The sequence below is a fragment of the Ceratotherium simum genome, chromosome 29, assembly GCF_057802395.1.
Source record: "Ceratotherium simum simum isolate JZ-2026a chromosome 29, ASM5780239v1, whole genome shotgun sequence".
In the NCBI taxonomy this organism is placed as follows: Eukaryota; Metazoa; Chordata; class Mammalia; order Perissodactyla; family Rhinocerotidae; genus Ceratotherium; species Ceratotherium simum.
In genome coordinates this window covers 18409126-18422007 of record NC_141928.1, presented here as the reverse complement: position 1 = coordinate 18422007, position 12882 = coordinate 18409126, and the positions used below count along the sequence as shown (strand labels likewise).

Genomic DNA, 12882 nt, shown 5'->3' with positions numbered 1-12882 from the left:
CTCATAGTAGCCTAAGATGCTACTGAATCAGCATGCCAACTAAAACTTAATTGCCAGTAATGCTCTAAGAAGTCAGAATTGTGGATTCCTAATCCAAATATCTGTTCTTAGGTAATTCTGTATATTCTATTCAGAAATTGCCTTTCTAACATGCACTTTAAGATCTATTTAGATCCTACTAACATCCAGTGTTCTAATCTAACTGCCAGTACTAATTTTTATGTATATTTTAAGGATTTGCTCAGATCATTGTGAGGTCATGAGATGCATATAGTTACACATATTTTCAATATTCGCAGCATAGTTGCCAATGGATTTTGCTATAACAGATAACGTAAGTATTCTCACTTATAATATTAGTTACTTTTGGTTCAAATTACAAAGAGTACAGAAGTTAAGAGTCACAGTCTGTCAGAGTTGGAAAGAATCTCATATCATCTATCCCAACCCATTCTATTCACAAAACAGTCTTCTGCAACTCAGAAGTGTCAACCAGCTCTCATAGCTTTCATAATATAAGACAGCAACTGAAAGGCAACCAGGTTCCTGAATCAAGTACCAAACGCTAATGGATGGGACTTTTTACATTTCCTATGGTAAAAGGCTTCACGGGCATTGAGAGAGTACTTTTAGCCCACTCTTTAGTATCTGAGGTCTGAAGTCATAGCTACTGGAATTTCAAGCAATATTTCAGCTTTGTGCCATTCTGTACTCAGCAATACTACAATTCTTTAGCCTGTTTCTTCTATATTTACAGCCTATATTTTAGTGACAAGGAAATCCACAATAGTCTCCCTTTATCCTAGTAGCAGATACGTACAATCTATTTGACCGTGGGAAAAAACCAAAAAACAAACAAAAAAAATGACTACTAACCCATTGGCACTAGGTATGGTTGTTCGATTACGTCCATATCCCTTCGTGATTATGGGCAGACTTCATATGCCTAGAGATTACATAGAAAAAGTGGGAAAAGGTCTTCATAGGGAAAAATATTTGAAAGTTAAAAGTTTATTTCTCAAATTTATACTGACCATATTTCCTCTATATTTCACTCCTCCCATCCCCCGACACAAAAAGTGCACAATCTTGGTGTTGGGTTGAGAGGAGATACAGAAAGTTATTGTAATGTCAGTACTTATCCATTTTTGTTGTCTCTCTTTCCTTTTGAGTCAGATTCAGATGTAGATTTTACATTATTCCTATGACTATGGCTATGGACTCTGAGCTATGTGTTAATAAAGATCCTCTTACCACTGGGGTCTGACATATTGTAAATTACCTTAGAAGTCAATGTATTCCCAATTACTCTGTGTGTATGGCAGACTAGAACAAGCTATTCCAAAACTTTTAGTTGATAGCTTAAAAACAAAACAAGACAACTAGCCAAAGATTTTGCAGATTGGTAGTGATAGAGTAGAAACCAGCATCCAGATCCTTAGACTTTTAAACCCAGTGCTTCCCAATGTATTAAATCCCTTCATTCATATCAAGGCCTGGAGCCATGAGCATTCCCCTTTAGCTGGCCAAGAGGAGGAATGAAATATTTACTCTTTGTTTTCAATTGCTAGTAGCAAAAGGATATTGATATGGTTGAGATGGAGCATTAAAATCAAAATTATGTAGGGAATAAAAAGGCAGCATAAATTAGAAACATTTGCTTCCCTTGCAGTTTAAAAGAGTTAGCATTATGCCAACCTCATATAACATTCTGGGGGTGGGTTTATGGATGTATTGGCCAGTATATCAAAAAAAGCATTAAAGACCAATGAGGTAGATATGGCAAAAGGCCACTGCAGAGTAAGTGAATGGTCATCAACAGAGACTGTTCTCAGGAAATATTGAATTGTTTTTCCAGATATATGGTAAGGTAGGACGTGTACAATTACAGAGTGTGCGACATATAAGGATCCATTGTTGTGCTCTGTTTCAAACCTTTCATTAATTTAGAAGTTTAAGGTTATGTCATCTACCCAACAACACAGAGTAAGCTAAAGGAATAGCAGATGAATTAGTTATCTATTGTTGCATAACAAATCACCCTAAAACATAATGGCTTAAAACAAAAGTAAACCTTTAATATCCATCACGGTTTCTCTACATGAGAAATCTTGGAGAGAATTAGCTGGATATTTCTGTCTCAGAATGTCTTATGAGGTTGCAGTCAAGATGGTGACTGGAATTACAGTCATCTGAAGTCTTGACTGGGACTGAAGGATCTGCTTCCAAGGTGGCTCACTCATATGGCCAAGAAGCTGGTAATGGCCATTGGCAGGAGGCATTGGTTTTATCCCACATAGTCCTCTCCATAGGCTTCTTGAATTCCCCCTTAATATGGCAGCTGGCTTCCCCCAGAGTGAGTGATCCAAAGGAGACCAAGGCAAAAAACCCAATATCTTTTAACCCTCATCTCGGATGTCACACACCAGGATTTCTGTAATATCCTATTAGTTATAAGGTCAGCCCTATTCAGTGTGGGAGGGGACTACACAAGTTCATGAATATCAAAAGGTGAGAGTCATCGGAGGTTGATGAGCTTAGAAGAGTATGTAGCCAGCATATAACAATAGTAATAAACTATTTAGTAGTGTATTAATATTAATAGTAATTAATATTACTATATTAATATTTTGTAGCATATATTTATAAAGATTTGTAATTTTACATTTCTCTGTTATTAATTGTAGACTAATTTTTGTAGGTTAAAGAAAGAGATACAAAAGATGGGTAAGGAAGTGAGAAACTGGATTCCTTGGTGGTGGTCTTTATAACCAACCTAAGTTGTAAATCTTTCCTTAAAAATTTCGGCAAAAAAAAATAATGAGTGAGATAACAATGTTTTATTTCTATTTGGACATGAATAAAGAATGGATAAGTAAAATACACGAGTAACTATAATACACTGTACTATAATACTAACTATAATACACTCATGTATCTATCCATTTGTCTACTCAAGAGTAGGCAGAAGTAGAGTAGCAAGAAGATCACAAGAAAACTTTCAAAAAAATTCTATGAGAGTTCGGGGGTTTTGGAAACTTTGTAGAATAAGGAGAGACTTTGTGTAGGAAGGTCATTGTAACAAATTATTTTTTATAGATAATTAGATTTTTTAAAAGAGTGGAAAAGAGAGAACAGAATAAGTTAAAATATAATGATGAGAATTCAGAGTATTCTTGTGACAGAAAGAAAAGTATTGTTTCATTTGCCTGGAACATTGGATGGAGACAAGGAGTATCAAGTTTATTCTTTGGGTAATGTGGAAACATTGCAAGTGAAAAATGGCCTGATTCAAGAAAAATTCACCAGGCATTTTTTACAAGTCAAACTAAAGGAGTAAGAAAACGGACACAGGGAGATCAGTTAGGAGGCAATTGTACAAGCTACTTGAGATTCAATGAGAATCTAAAAAAAGATGTGTCAGAGAATGAAAATAGCTCATTTTAAAGATAGAATTTACAGCATGGGGTACTTGAATGAGTGTGGGTGCTACGGAAAGAGCGTTAACCAAATACTTTCTCCTGGAGCTAAATGGGTTGAATTAATTTACATGGTCTCTATTTTCTTTATTCGTTCATTCAAAACCATTTTGTTAGTGACTGCATTATTCTAGCTGCTATGAAAACTCTGTGAAGGTGAAAATGAAAAGACTCCATATATGCCCTATTTCTTTGTTCCCCTTAGGATAAAATATGCTCAGAAAAGTTGTTTATACTTGTTGTCTTTGATTATTCTTCTATTTGCTCTTAAACTTACTCCAGTGTGGTCTTTGTCTCCATCATTTTATTAAAGCTGTTTGTGTCAAGTCACCGATGATCTCCTCCATGTTACTCAAGCCAGTGGTCAATTCTCAGCCTACTGGTTCTTTCACAGGTATTTACTCAGTTTATCTCTTTTGCTCCTTGTCACTTGTCATCTGGCTTCCTGTATCCCTCTGCTGATTTTCATGCTGTTTCACTGGCTACAACTCTGTAATTTCTTTTGCTGATTCCTCTTCTTTTCTTAGTGGTTAGTGTGTCTGAGGGCTCAGTCTTAGACCTTCTCTTATTTATTAACACCACTTTCTTGGTGATCTTATGTAGCCACCTTGATTAGAATACTATCTTCATGCCGAAGACATCCAAATTTATATTTTTATTTTAGACTTTTCTCCTGACTTCCAAACCATGTTATCTATCCATTTGCCTACTCACTATGTCCATATAGACTCAGAATTGACATTTCAAACCAACAAATCTGGTACTGAACTAATCTTTCCCCCCAAATCTGTTACTCCCACAGGCTTTCTCATTAAATTGGTGGGATCTCCTTCCTTGTACTGATCGTTGTCTCCCTTTTTTTCTCTTACACTACATTTAATCAATATATCACAAATCCCATTGGCTCTATCATCACAATATGTCCAAAATCCATTCTACCATTCTGGTCTGAGTCACCAGCATCTGTCACCTGGAGTATTGCCCTAGCCTGCTGTAATTGCCCTCCCCTGCCACTCCTAATCAATCTAATTTCACTACAATACACTAATAATTATTTTAAAATGTAAGTCATAATGTGTCACTTCATTGTTTACAATGCTGCTTTGGTTCCACACTTCATTCATTGTAAAAGCCAAAGTCATATTATGACCTACAAAGTCCTATTCCATTTTTCCACCATCATCACCATATTATTTATTTATTTATTTATTTTTATGAGGAAGATCAGCCCTGAGCTAACATCCATGCTAATCCTCCTCTTTTTGCTGAGGAAGATCGGCTCTGAGCTAACATCTATTGTCAATCCTCCTCCTTTTTTTCCCCCAAAGCCCCAGTAGATAGTTGTATGTCATAGTTGCACATCCTTCTAGTTGCTGTATGTGGGACACTGCCTCAGCATGGCTGAAGAAGCGGTGCGTCAGTGCGCGCTAGGGTTCTGAACCCGGGCCGCCAGTAGCGGAACGTGCGCACTTAACCGTTAAGCCATGGGGCCGCCCCCATCATCACTATATTATTGCTCAAGGTAACGTTTTATCACTTCCTACTACTTTTATCCTTGATCATTTTTTCTCTAGGCTGTCTGGCCTTTTAGCTGTTCAGCAGCACACCAGGCACAGTCATAACTTAGGGTTTTTGCACTTGTTCTCTTTGCCTGGACTTCTCTTTCCACTGATACTAGCAAGGGTAATTCTCTTACCTCTTCATGTCTAATGAAATGTCACCTCCTCAAGGATACCTACCCTGTTGCTCTTATTTAAAATAGCAGACTGTCTCCTCCCCTGAAGCACTCTTTAGCGCCTTTACCCTCCTCCCCTTTTCCTTTATTTCCTAGGTTATATAACTTTGTGGCATAATATACATATATATATATATTTATTCATTATGTTTATTGTCTGTCTCTTCACATTAGAATGTAACCTTCATGAGGACAGGGATCTCTTTTTATTCCTGTAGGCATATCTGGCACAAAGAAAAAACACTTGATAAATGAATTCACAAATGAATTCACAACTCCCCACAACCAATGGGGAGACAGATACATAAATATAACATGGATAGCTATGACCAGGTACTGCTGTAACAAGAAGGGAGGAGATCTACTTCATTCTTGGGTGAAAAATCTCCTTCAGAAAATGGGTTATCTGAGTGAGTTGTGAAAGTATCAATTTTGAGAACTTGATTGTTAAATTTTAATAAGGATAGCAAATGTTTGCTCTTTATTTTCTACAATGAAGGTTCTAGTGAAGAATAGAGGAAATGTTGACGATTTTCCCTATCCCATAGAATATACAACTTGAGGTCCAAATAATCCCATTTGAATTAACACTTCATTAAATATCCTGTGCATAAAGATATTTCCCATACCCACCTGCCAAGTCCAACTAATTCCTGAAGGCTCAGATCAAATGTAATCTCCTCCAAGAAGCCCTACTTGCCTCTCACTAATTAGAAATAAGCACTCCTTCATACAATTATTGGCTAGAATCCAATTATCCCTTCTAAATTACAAACTCTTTGTGAGTATAGACCTTTAGACCTACCTTTGTGTTCCCTACAGGTCCCTGCATACAGCTAGGTTCCCTACAGATCCTAGCATACAGGTAAGAGGTTACACTGAATTATTCCTTAGAACCTTTTCAAACCTAATAATATATTAGAGTATCTCAATCCAGTTTCATTGATACATCTAATTTTGGTGTACTGCCACAGGGCGTACAGAAATTGAACCTATGAATTTGGTTTTACGGGCCCCTTCAACTAAGGGAGAAGAAAGAGCAAAATCATTCAACACTTCTAATGTTCCAGGAAATGTGCTGGGGCTTTTTACATGTGTCATCTCATGTAATATTCAAAACAGCACCATTGAGCAGGTGTAATTGTCCTTTTCTGTTTTGCAAATGAGAAAACTGAGTCGAATAAATGTGAAATGACATCTTGAAGGTCACACGTCCTGTAAGTGACAGAGCTAGAATTCTAACCCAGTTGTGTATTATTCCACTAAAGCACGATCCACGTGGCAAAGGAAATGAACAAACGAGAAGTGATGGCAAATTCAAAATGTTGAGAAAACAATGCGCTGCAATAAAATGGAGATGATGAATGACACTTTGGGGCATAGTTTGGGGAACGAATTCCACAGTGCTGTAAAGAATTGGTTCTGGGAGGAGTTCACACTAAACCTTACAAGACAAGGAGCTATTCTTGGCTCCGACTTGAGTAAAACACTGGTGTCGTCAGCGGCATTAAAATAGGTTGCAATGCTAAGGCACGATGATGATTATATAGTTAAGTTTGACATCTTTGCTGGAGATAGTATCAGGTATTGCTGGCTCGATGAACTTTACAAAAAAAAAATAGAATGAGTTAGAAACTGCCTGAAGGGAAAGTTATAAAATTAAAACCCTTAGAATCCAAAGGAAATCAGTTTAAGAATAAATTATGAGAATCTCACAAAGTTTTGTTAGCTACAGAACAACCGAAAAATAGGAGGTAAGAGGGTGATAATGGAACCAGACTGGCTGGATGCAGGAAGAGAAATTGATTCAGGTCAAAGGATTCTGTTTTAAACAATATAAGACTAGTTTGTGTAATTCCAACTGTGAGAAATCTATCTAAAGGATAGTAAAATAGGAAAAGAGAAATAGTAAAGAAAATGAAAAATACCATCTTGTAGATATTTAAAATAAAACCTTATACCCTATCAATATCAATATACCCTATACAGCCCTGCATATCCTACAGTTACATAATATGAGAAGTGAGATGAAACTTTGTAGACAAAGTGATAGTGGCAAAATACTAGCGCTTGATCAAACATTTCTTCCTCCTGAGCACACATTTCCTAGCATTCCTTGCACTATTTGTATCCATGTCACTGAGTACTAGCCAGTGGAACATGAGCAGAATTGATGTGTGCTACTCTAGGCTGAGTCCATAAAACTTTTCTAAGGGTGAGCCTCCATGCTCTTTCCCATTCCCTTTCTTGAAAATAGGGAGGACATCTTTAGAAGACATGATTGACAATGATGGAAGCACAACATGGAAAGATACTGCATATCTGAGCTGCCCACCAATTAGGAACTTGATTTTTTAGTTTATTTGAGTAAGAAGGAAATTTCTATAATGTTTGATCCATCATATATTTTTCGTTTGTATGTTACAGTCGTTACTTTAAATAGTATAAAGATTATCTAATCCAACCTCATCAACAGACAAATGAAGAAGCAAAGACCCAGAAAAGTTAGGAGTAGGGTTAACGAGAGGGACAGGGCTTCTTAAATACTTTTATATGTGAGGATCAGAGGCTATAGGAAGAATTGGGGCACAGAAGCAGAAAGCCATGTGTGTCTGAAATGAGTTAATTAGTAGATATGTTATTTATTCAAGGAAAACACCCTAAATCTTAGTATGGAATATAACTTTAGGGCATTGAAGTTTGTGGTTTCAATCTGACTTCCAAAGTTAGAAAGAATCAGTGGAAGTCCCAAGTTAATGCAAAAATTTCTTCTATGTGACAAACCCTACATAAGAATAACACAGTGTCTTCACAAAACTGCTCCATGTTTTTGAAGGTCTTTAACGAAATTCCAGTTGATACACTGTGCGTTTAAACATTAGGCATATTTAAAGTAAGAGGGAGAAGGTCAAATACCATATGATTTCACTCATAAGTAGAAGACAAAAACAACGACAAACCAACACATAGAGACAGAGATTGGATTAGTGGTTACCAGAGGGGAAGCAGGGAGGGAGGAGAGTGAAAGAGATGATTAGGCACATATGTGTGGTGATGGATAATAATTAATATTTGGGTGGTGAACATGATGTAATCTATGCAGAAATAGAGGTATAATGATGTACACTTGAAATTTATACAATGTTATAAACCAATGTTACTGCAATAAAAAATAAATAAATAAATAAATAAAAATAAACATTAGGCATATTTAATGAATATTTTCTTTGGAAATTTAGTAGGAGATGGTCTTGAAACCAAAATTATCAATATGTTTTTAAGCTGACAGAGAAAGTGGAAATAACAAATTCAAATAAATACCAGGATAGTTATAAAATGACCATAAGTCTAGGATTTAAGTGACGTAGATCTTGCTTGATTAATTTGTTTAACATTGAAAAACTCATTTAGGATCCTACCTAAGCTCTATTAAATAGATATTTATCATAGAGAAAAAATCTGCTTCAGTCTTACAAATACCAAACTTGGGCAAGACTTTGTTGGGGAAGGACTTAGATTCTTTGAATGACTTTGATATTGAAAGTTCAAGACACAATAAAAAGACAGAAAGGAGACCCGTCAAAGGTTCTCTTCTTCTACATTTCCTAATAAATGAGATGTAGTAAATACTCAGATATTTCCTAAACAGCATCACCCCCCTGACCAAAAGTAGGAGTCTTTTTTCTATGAATCTATCTGATCCTTCAATAGATCCTTTTTCTTTGATATTTGGGTGTGGACAACAGGGGGGAGCCACTTTCCTTGTGGCTAAGTCTCTGCAGACTTTTCAAAAGGAGGAGACACGCTCTGATCTCTTTTATTGTCCTCTCTGAGTAAGAATTTTGGTAAAGGTGACATCAAATCATGGCCTTCTTAGCTCATATCGGATACCAAAGGGCAAGTCTAAAAAGCAAATAGTACCATCTCCAAACAAAATGTCTTAAGTACAAGACTCACCAGGTTTTACATTTTTTTCTTCCTCCAGTGTGATCTGTTTTCTTGGACAAAGTTTACATACAATGAAGCCCAGGCAAGATAAAAGTCACTACCTGCTAATGCCACTTGCTTCCAATGGGAAAGGCAACAGTGGGATATGGTGATATCCTAGTCTGTCAGGTGCATAGGGGATTCACCAGAGTCTCATAAAGAGAAGCACAGCACTGCAACTTGCTATCATCTCTAACTTCCATCTATTCATTCATAAATAGGAGTAGGTGAGTAGAAAACATATTGGTATTATCTATCCTGAGAAATAGACATCAGGAGATGATCCCATCCAGTTCGTGTGAAAGCAATTAGTTCTGATAAAATCAGGGAAATGTTTAACAGGTCTGAGGGACTCAGCAATGAGTATTATGAATAGAGAGAAGATGTGCTGTCTGGTTGAAATTATGATTTTAATGACCCAGCGATCGCTGCTGCATTAGTTGAAAGCTTTTTATGAAAGAGATGGACGAATCATGGCAGGAAGTACAATAAAGACTTTCAGAGATCGGTATGCCCTGACAGTTGGCAAAGTGAGTTTTATAAAAAGAGAGAACTGTATTTAGCTGCTACATAAGTCACTCTCATAGATTATGTTTTCAGGTTAATAACACCAAAGAGGAGAAATAGAAATAGTTTCAGAAAAATGATGTGACAATTTCAGGATACTGAGGACATTTTAGGTTTTAAGAATTTTGTTGCAAATAACAAAGAAATAAAAGGAACGACAGTCAGATTGATAAGCTAAAATACATCTAAGAGTTATTATAGAGAAGGGCCTAGAAGCCATGTCAAAGAAGAAACAGAGGAAGAATATGGCTATATTTTTCCATAAGAAAAAATATAAGGGGAGTAAGTAGCCATACGCAAATGTTGTGGGACTTTATTTGAGAAAAAGAGGAAGACTTGGCTAGAAGATGCTTAAACCTGTGTTATACTTTGGGTAAAGAGCTATAGGCTTTAATTGAATTATCCCTTTCCATCCTCAGAATATCAGTTGGGAAAAATGTTATTTTTTGTTGTTTTGTAGATGAAGATACAAGATTCAGAGATGTAAGTACATAACTAATGTATGACACCATGGATCAATCTTTCCCTTTATATGCCTGAAGTTCCCTAAGACCCTTTATAAAATTAGAGAATTTCCTCATTATTTAGAAAGATATAAAATTTCCAAACTATAACTATTAAGTAAGTTACAATAAGATCAGTGTGCACCAGTCTCAGAAAGATAAATTTAAGTTGCAATAAATAGAATATGTAATGCTTGAAAGTTTCCTAAAGCTATCTGTTGAAAAATCGTACCAACTAGCTTTTTAAAAATCTTATCTTAAACAGTTTATTTACTATTTCTTAAAATTTCATAGTCTTAAATATTTTCCCTTCATCATCATACATACATGTATATATATAAATATATGTATACATATATTTTTTTTTTCCTAAGAGTTTCCGGTTTCCATCCAGATATTCATATTTTGAATCAGATCAAAGATATTTGTGCATATTCAGGAAACACCAGGCACATAAGCACATAAAAGTTGCATTCCCTCTCTCCCTCCTTCTCTCTCTCTCCTAAGCTTATGGTATGAAAAACACTTCGCAAATTGTCAATAAATTCCAATAAAATATTACTGCTTTACTAAAGAGCGTTCAGACTTGAGCATCTCCTAAAGAAACACACACATAATCCTTGTTATAAACAAATGTCATCAATTTCACAAATGTATTAGTCATCTTAAAAATTCCAAAACATTTTGACTCCAGAGCTCTGTCCCTGGAAATCCATCCTAAGGCAGTAATACTAAACATAGATAAAGCATTATGAAGCCAATCTCATGAAGAATGAAATAATTTATTTGTGACACATTCTTTTGAAATATCAGGTACCCATTAAAATATTTATAATGGTTTTGTAATAAACCATTATAAATGGTTTTGTAATAAACCATTATAAATGGTTTATTACCTTTATAAATGGTAATAAAATGAAAAAAATGTATGTGAAATGGATGTTAAGCCAATAAACTAGACTAAAATTAGTATATATAGCGTCACTAAAGTCACTTAAAACATGTTTAAAAGAATTAGATGGTGGGCCGCCCCGTGGCTTAGCAGTTGAGTGTGCGGGCTCCGCTGCTGGCTGCCCGGTTTCGGAACCCCGGGCGCACACCGACACACCGCTTCTCCGGCCATGCTGAGGCCACATCCCACATACAGCAACTAGAAGGAAGTGCAAATATGACATACAACTGTCTACTGGGGCTTTGGGGAAAAACAAAAGGAGGAGGATTGGCAATGGATGTTAGCTCAGGGCTGATCTTCCTCACACACACACAAAAAAAAGTATTAGATAGAAATTATTAAAATACGACCAACAGCCAAGATCTTGAGTCACGTAATAACGCAGGACATTTTCTCTCTTCTTCATAATTTTGTGCACTTTTCCAAACATTTATCTGTTATGTTTATAATACATAAATCTCCAATTAATTTTTAAATTAATTAACTAATTTTTAAAATATTTAAGGCATACAAAAGTACAAAATGTAAAGAGAACAAAGGGTCTTCAGTGAAACTCAAGGCTTTCCATCAGCCCTTAATTACTTCCTTCCCTTCCCCGGAAGGAGGCAATCAAATCACTTTTACTTGTTTTGAGTGTATTTTTCCTGAGATATTCTAGGAAAGTGCATAATTTATTCAATCATTCCCCTATTGATGTATAGCCAGACCACCTTTGATCTAGTGGTGTTACAAACACGACTACAAAGAATATCTTGAAATTCACTAATTTAGAAGCATTCAAAGCATTGATTATTTTGTATTAATATTTCCCAGTATGGTTCTTCAATCGGTGATTTCAGTTCTCTTATTTTTGTAAATTATCTTTATTGATTGCTCCAGGTGTAGAATTAGGGTCTCACTGTCTTCTTCATAGACCGTTGTCCTTTCACCACTCCCGGCTATGTCAAAAGTAGATTTACTTGGGGCTGGCCTGGTGGTGCAGTGGTTAAGTTTGTGTGCTCTGCTTCAGTGGCCTGGGGTTCATGAGTTTGGATCCCAGGCATGGACCTATGCACTGCTTATCAAGCCATGCTGTGGCAGGCGTCCCACATATAAAGTAGAAGAAGATGGGCACAGATGTTAGCCCAGGGCCAATCTTCCTCACCAAAAAAAAAAAAAAAGTAGATTTACTTGGTATTACTCTGAAAGCCACAGCTAAAGCCAAAGAGCTGAAGACATAAGGAAGCATATTTCAGGTCACTACAAAGAAGTGCTTTCTAATAAAAGCAATAACGACATTGGAAGTAAACTCTATTTCCGTACTTATTTAGCATTTCTAATGACCTTTCTCCTGAGCTACCTTACAAGGCAGTGAGTTCTTCAGCATTGGAAATATTCCAGGAGAACCTGGAATGACCCACCAAATATGTTGAGGGAGAAATTGTAAATGTTTGAAGGAGATGAACTAAAATATTTTTAAGATTCTTTCTGAGTCCAACATACTCTTTTGCCCATGTTAGGGCTTTTTGATTAAGAAGTTAGATAACATCCTAATAACTTAGTGAGAAGGGCTGGAAAAGTCACTTAGCTATTAGTTTTCACACTATACAAAAAGTGAATGAAACAGTCATGTCAGAAGGATACTACACTGATTAATTAGCTGATCTTTGCACAGTGATA

General features: G+C 36.1%; 1 long non-coding RNA gene across 1 annotated transcript in view; it reads right to left on the bottom strand.

Annotated features, from left to right (window-relative positions):
- Positions 1–882: 882 nt before the first annotated feature.
- The window catches only part of LOC147913219 (uncharacterized), a 421589-nt gene continuing 409589 nt past the window's right edge, over positions 883–12882 (bottom strand). Inside the window, exon 6 of the long non-coding RNA XR_015548923.1 lies at positions 883–946. This is a non-coding gene — a long non-coding RNA (uncharacterized LOC147913219). The remainder of the gene's footprint in view (positions 947–12882) is intronic.